Raw genomic sequence first — 9,173 nt, forward strand, 5'->3', positions numbered from 1 at the left:
TAGACAGTAGGAAGACTCAGCCTTCCTGTTCTTAAGTCGTTATTGTGTCTCTTGTATTTAATTCCGATGCTATTTCTGTGTTTCATCGTCAATGGGAAGGTCCAAGGGATACAGTATGCTTGCAGAGGTGCATCGGAATGTAAAACTGGTGACACAGGAAACGATCAAAACATAGACAGTAGGAATACTCAGTCTTCCTGTGCTTAAGTCGGCATTGTGTCTCTTATATTTAAATCCGATGGAATTTCTGTGTTTCGTCGTCAATGGGATGGTCCAAGGGATACAGTAAACCTGCAGAGGTGCATCGGAATATAAAACTGGTGACACAGGAAGCGGTCAAATCATAGGCCATAAGAAGACTTAGTTTTCTTGTACTGAAGTCGGCATTGTGTCTCTTATATTTAAATTAATGCAATTTCTGTGTTTCATCGTCACTGTGAAGGTCCAAGGGATACAGTAAACCCGCAGAGGTGCATTAAAATGTAAAACTGATGACACAGGGAACGCTCATAACACAGAGAGGAGGCAGACTCAGTCTTCCTGTACCTAAGTCGGCATTGTGTCTCTTATATTTAATTCCGATGCAATTTCTGTGTTTCATCGTCAATGGGAAGGTCCAAGGGATACAGTATGCCTGCAGAGGTGCATCGGAATGTAAAACTGGTGACACAGGAAGCGCTCATAACATAGACCCTTAGAAGACTCAGTTTTCTTGTACTTAAGTCGGCATTGTGTCTTTTATATTTAATTCCGATGCAATTTCTGTGTTTTATCGTCACTGTGAAGGTCCAAGGGATACAGTAAACCTACAGAGGTGCATCGGAATGTAAAACTGGTGACACAGGAAACGCTCAAAACATAGACAGTAGGAAGACTCAGTCTTCCTTCACTTAAGTCATCATTGTGTCTCTTATATTTAATTCCGATGCAATTTCTGTGTTTCATCGTCACTGTGAAGGTTCAAGGGATACAGTAAACGTGCAGAGGTGCATCGGAATGTAAAACTGGTGACACAGGAAACGCTCAAAACATAGACAGTAGGAAGACTCAGTTTTCCTGTACTTCAGTCGGCATTGTGTCTCTTATATTTAATTCCGATGCCATTTCTGTGTTTCATCGCCAATGGGAAGGTCCAAGGGATACAGTAAACCAGCAGAGGTGCAACGGAATGTAAAACTGGTGATACAGGACACGCTCAAATCATAGACAGTAGGAAGACTCAGTCTTCCTTTACTTAAGTCGGCATGGTGTCTCTTATATTTATTTCCGGTGTAATTTCTGAGCTTCATCGTCAATGGGAAGGTCGAAGGGAAACAGTATACCTGCAGAGGTGGATCGGAATGTAAAATTGGTGTCGCAGGAAACGCTCAAAACATAGGCAGTAGGAAGACTCAATCTTCCAGTACTTAAGTCGGCATTGTGTCTCTTCTATTTAATTCCGATGGAATTTCTGTGTTTCATCGTCAATGGGAAGATCCAAGGGATACAGTAAACCTGCAGAGGTGCATCGGAATGTAAAACTGGTGACACAGGAAATGCTCAAAACATAGACAGTAGGAAGACTCAGCCTTCCTGTTCTTAAGTCGCCATTGTGTCTCTTATATTTAATTCCGATGCTATTTCTGTGTTTCATCGTCAATGGGAAGGTCCAATGGATACAGTAAAACTGCAGAGGTGCATCGGAATGTAAAACTGGTGACACAGGAAACGATCAAAACATAGACAGTAGGAAAACTTAGTCTTCCTGTACTTAAGTCGGCATTGTGTCTCTTATATTTAATTCCGATGCAATTTCTGAGCTTCATCGTCAATGGGAAAGTCGAAGGGAAACAGTATACCTGCAGAGGTGCATCGGAATATAAAACTGGTGACAGGGGAAACGCTCAAAACATAGACAACAGGAAGACTCAGTCTTCCTGTACTTAAGTCGGCATTGTGTCTCTTATATTTATTTCCGATGCAATTTCTGAGCTTCATCGTCAATAGGAAGGTCCTAGGAACACAGTAAACCTGCAGAGGTTCATCTGAATGTGAAACTGGTGACCCAGGAAACGCTCTAAACATAGACAGTAGGAAGACTCAATGTTTCTGTACTTAAGTCGTTATTGTGTCTCCCTTATATTTAATTCCGATGCTATTTCTGTGCTTCATCGTCAATGGGAAGGTCCAATGGATACAGTAAACCTGCAGAGGTGCATCGGAATGTAAAATTGGTGACGCAGCAAACGCTCAAAACATAGGCAGTAGGAAGACTCAATCTTCCAGTACTTAAGTCGGCATTGTGTCTCTTCTATTTAATTCCGATGGAATTTCTGTGTTTCATCGTCAATGGGAAGATCCAAGTAATACAGTAAACCTGCAGAGGTGCATCGGAATGGAAAACTGGTGACACAGGAAATGCTCAAAACATAGACAGTAGGAAGACTCAGCCTTCCTGTTCTTAAGTCGCCATTGTGTCTCTTATATTTAATTCCGATGCTATTTCTGTGTTTCATCGTCAATGGGAAGGTCCAATGGATACAGTAAAACTGCAGAGGTGCATCGGAATGTAAAACTGGTGACACAGGAAACGATCAAAACATAGACAGTAGGAATACTCAGTCTTCCTGTGCTTAAGTCGGCATTGTGTCTCTTATATTTAAATCCGATGCAATTTCTGTGTTTCGTCGTCAATGGGAAGGTCCAAGGGATACAGTAAACCTGCAGAGGTGCATCGGATATAAAACTGGTGACACAGGAAGCGGTCAAATCATAGGCCCTAAGAAGACTCAGTTTTCTCGTACTGAAGTCGGCATTGTGTCTCTTATATTTAAATTGATGCAATTGCTGTGTTTCATCGTCACTGTGAAGGTCCAAGGGATACAGTACACCCGCAGAGGTGCATCAAAATGTAAAACTGATGACACAGGGAACGCTCATAACACAGAGAGGAGGAAGTCTCAGTCTTCCTGTACCTAAGTCGGCATTGTGTCTCTTATATTTAATTCCGATGCAATTTCTGTGTTTCATCGTCAATGGGAAGGTCCAAGGGATACAGTATGCCTGCAGAGGTGCATCGGAATGTAAAACTGGTGACACAGGAAGCGCTCATAACATAGACCCTAAGAAGACTCAGTTCTCTTGTACTTAAGTCGGCATTGTGTCTTTTATATTTAATTCCGATGCAATTTCTGTGTTTCATCGTCACTGTGAAAGTCCAAGGGATACAGTAAACCTGCAGTGGTTCATCGGAATGTGAAACTGGTGACACAGGAAACGCTCAAAACATAGACAGTAGGAAGACTCCATGTTTTTGTACTTAAGTCGGCATTGTGTCTCTTATATTTAGTTCCGATGCAATTTCTGTGTTTCATCGTCAATGGGAATATCCAAGGGATACAGTAAACCTACAGAGGTGCATCGGAATGTAAGACTGGTGACACAGGAAACGCTCAAAACATAGACAGTAGGAAGTCTCAGCCTTCCTGTTCTTAAGTCGGCATTGTGTCTCTTATATTTAATTCCGATCCTATTTCTGAGTTTCATCGTCAATAGGAAGGTCCAATGGATACAGTAAAACTGCAGGGGTGCATCGGAATGTAAAACTGGTGACACAGGAAACGATCAAACGATAGACAGTAGGAATACTCAGTCTTCCTGTACTTAAGTCGGCATTGTGTCTCTTATATTTAATTCCGATGCAATTTCTGTGTTTCATCGTCAATGCGAAGATCCAAGGGATACATTAAACCTGCAGAGGTGCATCGGAATGTAAAACTGGTGACACAGGAAACGCACAAAACATAGACAGTAGGAAGACTCAGCCTTCCTGTTCTTAAGTCGGCATTGTGTCTCTTATATTTAATTTGATGCAATTTCTGTGTTTCATCGTCACTGAGAAGGTTCAAAGGATGCAGTAAACGTGCAGAGGTGCATCGAAATGTAAAACTGGTGACACAGGAAACGCTCAAAACATAGACAGTAGGAAGACTCAGCCTTCCTGTTCTTAAGTCGTTATTGTGTCTCTTGTATTTAATTCCGATGCTATTTCTGTGTTTCATCGTCAATGGGAAGGTCCAGTGGATACAGTAAACCTGCAGAGGTGCATCGGAATGTAAAATTAATGACGCAGGAAACGCTCAAAACATAGGCAGTAAGAAGACTCAATCTTCCAGTACTTAAGTCGGCATTGTCTCTCTTCTATTTAATTCCGATGGAATTTCTGTGTTTCATCGTCAATGGGAAGATCCAAGGGATACAGTAAACCTGCAGAGGTGCATCGGAATGTAAAACTGGTGACACAGGAAATGCTCAAAACATAGACAGTAGGAAGACTCAGCCTTCCTGTTCTTAAGTCACCATTGTGTCTCTTATATTTAATTCCGATGCTATTTCTGTGTTTCATCGTCAATGGGAAGGTCCAATGGATACAGGAAAACTGCAGAGGTGCATCGGAATGTAAAACTGGTGACACAGGAAACGATCAAAACATAGACAGTAGGAATACTCAGTCTTCCTGTACTTAAGTCATCATTGTGTCTCTTATATTTAATTCCGATGCAATTTCTGTGTTTCATCGTCACTGTGAAGGTTCAAGGGATACAGTAAACGTGCAGAGGTGCATCGGAATGTAAAACTGGTGACACAGGAAACGCTCAAAACATAGACAGTAGGAAGACTCAGTTTTCCTGTACTTCAGTCGGCATTGTGTCTCTTATATTTAATTCCGATGCCATTTCTGTGTTTCATCGCCAATGGGAAGGTCCAAGGGATACAGTAAACCTGCAGAGGTGCATCGGAATGTAAAACTGGTGATACAGGACACGCTCAAATCATAGACAGTAGGAAGCCTCAGTCTTCCTTTACTTAAGTCGGCATGGTGTCTCTTATATTTAATTCCGATGCAATTTCTGAGCTTCATCGTCAATGGGAAGGTCGAAGGGAAACAGTATACCTGCAGAGGTGGTTCGGAATGTAAAACTGGTGACAAGGGAACGCTCAACACATAGACAGTAGGAAGACTCAGTCTTCCTGTAGTTAAGTCGGCATTGTGTCTCTTATATTTATTTACGATGCAATTTCTGAGCTTCATCGTCAATGGGAAGGTCCTAGGAACACAGTAAACCTGCAGAAGTGCATCGGAATGTAACACTGGTGACACGGGAAACGCTCAAAACGTAGACCTTAAGAAGACTCAGTTTTCTTGTACGTAAGTCTGCATTGTGTCTTATATATTTAATTCCGATGCAATATCTGTGTTTCATCGTCACTGTGAAAGTCCAAGGGATACAGTAAACCTGCCGTGGTTCATCGGAATGTGAAACTGGTGACACAGGAAACGCTCAAAACATAGACAGTAGGAAGACTCCATGTTTTTGTACTTAAGTCGGCATTGTGTCTCTTATATTTAGTTCCGATGCAATATCTGTGTTTCATCGTCAATGGGAATATCCAAGGGATACAGTAAACCTACAGAGGTGCATCGGAATGTAAGACTGGTGACACTGGAAATGCTCAAAACATAGACAGTAGGAAGACTCAGCCTTCCTGTTCTTAAGTCGGCATTGTGTCTCTTATGTTTAATTCCGATCCTATTTCTGAGTTTCATCGTCAATGGGAAGGTCCAATGGATACAGTAAAACTGCAGGGGTGCATCGGAATGTAAAACTGGTGACACAGGTAACGCTCAAACGATAGACTGTAGGAATACTCAGTCTTCCTGTACTTAAGACGGCATTGTGTCTCTTATATTTCATTCCGATGCAATTTCTGTGTTTCATCGTCAATGCGAAGATCCAAAGGATACAGTAAACCTGCAGAGGTGCATCGGAATGTAAAACTGGTGACACAGGAAACGCACAAAACATAGACAGTAGGAAGACTCAGCCTTCCTGTTCTTGAGTCGGCATTGTGTCTCTTATATTTAATTTGATGCAATTTCTGTGTTTCATCGTCACTGAGAAGGTTCAAAGGATGCAGTAAACGTGCAGAGGTGCATCGGAATGTAAAACTGGTGACACAGGAAACGCTCAAAACATAGACAGTGGGAAGACTCAGTCTTCCTGTACTTAAGTCGGCATTGTGTCTCTTATATTTAATTCCGATGCCATTTCTGTGTTTCATCGCCAATGGGAAGGTCCAAGGGATACAGTAAACCTGCAGAGGTGCATCGGAATGTAAAACTGGTGATACAGGACACGCTCAAATCATAGACAGTAGGAAGACTCAGTCTTCCTTTACCTAAGTCGGCATGGTGTCTCTTATATTTAATTCCGATGCAATTTCTGAGCTTCATCGTCAATGGGAAGGTCGAAGGGAAACAGTATACCTGCAGAGGTGGATCGGAATGTAAAACTGGTGACAAGCGAAACGCTCAAAACATAGACAACAGGAAGACTCAGTCTTCCTATACTTAAGTCGGCATTGTGTCTCTTATATTTATTTCCGATGCAATTTCTGAGCTTCATCGTCAATAGGAAGGTCCTAGGAACACAGTAAACCTGCAGAGGTTCATCGGAATGTGAAACTGGTGACCCAGGAAACGCTCAAAACATAGACAGTAGGAAGACTCAGCCTTCCTGTTCTTAAGTCGGCATTGTGTCTCTTATATTTAATTTGATGCAATTTCTGTGTTTCATCGTCACTGAGAAGGTTCAAAGGATGCAGTAAACGTGCAGAGGTGCATCGGAATGTAAAACTGGTGACACAGGAAACGCTCAAAACATAGACAGTAGGAAGACTCAGTCTTCCTGTACTTCAGTCGGCATTGTGTCTCTTATACTTAATTCCGATGCCATTTCTGTGTTTCATCGCCAATGGGAAGGTCGAAGGGATACAGTAAACCTGTAGAGGTGCATCGGAATGTAAAACTGGTGATACAGGACACGCTCAAATCATAGACAGTAGGAAGCCTCAGTCTTCATTTACTTAAGTCGGCATGGTGTCTCTTATATTTAATTCCGATGCAATTTCTGAGCTTCATCGTCAATGGGAAGGTCGAAGGGAAACAGTATACCTGCAGAGGTGGATCGGAATGTAAAACTGGTGACAAGGGAACGCCCAACACATAGACAGTAGGAAGACTCAGTCTTCCTGTAGTTAAGTCGGCATTGTGTCTCTTATATTTATTTCCGATGCAATTTCTGAGCTTCATCGTCAATGGGAAGGTCCTAGGAACACAGTAATCCTGCAGAAGTGCATCGGAATGTAACACTGCTGACACGGAAAACGCTCAAAACGTAGACCTTAAGAAGACTCAGTTTTCTTGTACGTAAGTCGGCATTGTGTCTTATATATTTAATTCCGATGCAATATCTGTGTTTCATCGTCACTGTGAAAGTCCAAGGGATACAGTAAACCTGCAGTGGTTCATCGGAATGTGAAACTGGTGACACAGGAAACGCTCAAAACATAGACAGTAGGAAGACTCCATGTTTTTGTACTTAAGTCGGCATTGTGTCTCTTATATTTAGTTCCGATGCAATTTCTGTGTTTCATCGTCAATGGGAATATCCAAGGGATACAGTAAACCTACAGAGGTGCATCGGAATGTAAGACTGGTGACACAGGAAATGCTCAAAACATAGACAGTAGGAAGACTCAGCCTTCCTGTTCTTAAGTCGGCATTGTGTCTCTTATATTTAATTCCGATCCTATTTCTGAGTTTCATCGTCAATGGGAAGGTCCAATGGATACAGTAAAACTGCAGGGGTGCATCGGAATGTAAAACTGGTGACACAGGTAACGCTCAAACGATAGACAGTAGGAATACTCAGTCTTCCTGTACTTAAGTCGGCATTGTGTCTCTTATATTTAATTCCGATGCAATTTCTGTGTTTCATCGTCAATGCGAAGATCCAAGGGATACAGTAAACCTGCAGAGGTGCATCGGAATGTAAAACTGGTGACACAGGAAACGCACAAAACATAGACAGTAGGAAGACTCAGCCTTCCTGTTCTTAAGTCGGCATTGTGTCTCTTATATTTAATTTGATGCAATTTCTGTGTTTCATCGTCACTGAGAAGGTTCAAAGGATGCAGTAAACGTGCAGAGGTGCATCGGAATGTAAAACTGGTGACACAGGAAACGCTCAAAACATAGACAGCAGGAAGACTCAGTCTTCCTGTACTTCAGTCGGCATTGTGTCTCTTATATTTAATTCCGATGCCATTTCTGTGTTTCATCGCCAATGGGAAGGTCCAAGGGATACAGTAAACCTGCAGAGGTGCATCGGAATGTAAAACTGGTGATACAGGACACGCTCAAATCATAGACAGTAGGAAGACAGTCATCCTTTACTTAAGTCGGCATGGTGTCTCTTATATTTAATTCCGATGCAATTTCTGAGCTTCATCGTCAATGGGAAGGTCGAAGGGAAACAGTATACCTGCAGAGGTGGATCGGAATGTAAAACTGGTGACAAGGGAAACGCTCAAAACATAGACAACAGGAAGACTCAGTCTTCCTATACTTAAGTCGGCATTGTGTCTCTTATATTTATTTCCGATGCAATTTCTGAGCTTCATCGTCAACAGGAAGGTCCAAGGAACACAGTAAACCTGCAGAGGTTCATCGGAATGTGAAACTGGTGACCCAGGAAACGCTCAAATCATAGACAGTAGGAAGCCTCAGTCTTCCTTTACTTAAGTCGGCATGGTGTCTCTTATATTTAATTCCGATGCAATTTCTGAGCTTCATCGTCAATGGGAAGGTCGAAGGGAAACAGTATAACTGCAGAGGTGGATCGGAATGTAAAACTGGTGACAAGGGAACGCTCAACACATAGACAGTAGGAAGACTCAGTCTTCCTGTAGTTAAGTCGGCATTGTGTCTCTTATATTTATTTCCGATGCAATTTCTGAGCTTCATCGTCAATGGGAAGGTCCTAGGAACACAGTAAACCTGCAGAAGTGCATCGGAATGTAACACTGCTGACACGGAACCCGCTCAAAACGTAGACCTTAAGAAGACTCACTTTTCTTGTACGTAAGTCGGCATTGTGTCTTATATATTTAATTCCGATGCAATATCTGTGTTTCATCGTCACTGTGAAAGTCCAAGAGATACAGTAAACCTGCAGTGGTTCATCGGAATGTGAAACTGGTGACACTGGAAACGCTCAAAACATAGACAGTAGGAAGACTCCATGTTTTTGTACTTAAGTCGGCATTGTGTCTCTTATATTTAGTTCCGA

The sequence above is a fragment of the Schistocerca nitens genome, chromosome 6 (assembly GCF_023898315.1).
Source record: "Schistocerca nitens isolate TAMUIC-IGC-003100 chromosome 6, iqSchNite1.1, whole genome shotgun sequence".
NCBI classification, from domain to species: Eukaryota; Metazoa; Arthropoda; class Insecta; order Orthoptera; family Acrididae; genus Schistocerca; species Schistocerca nitens.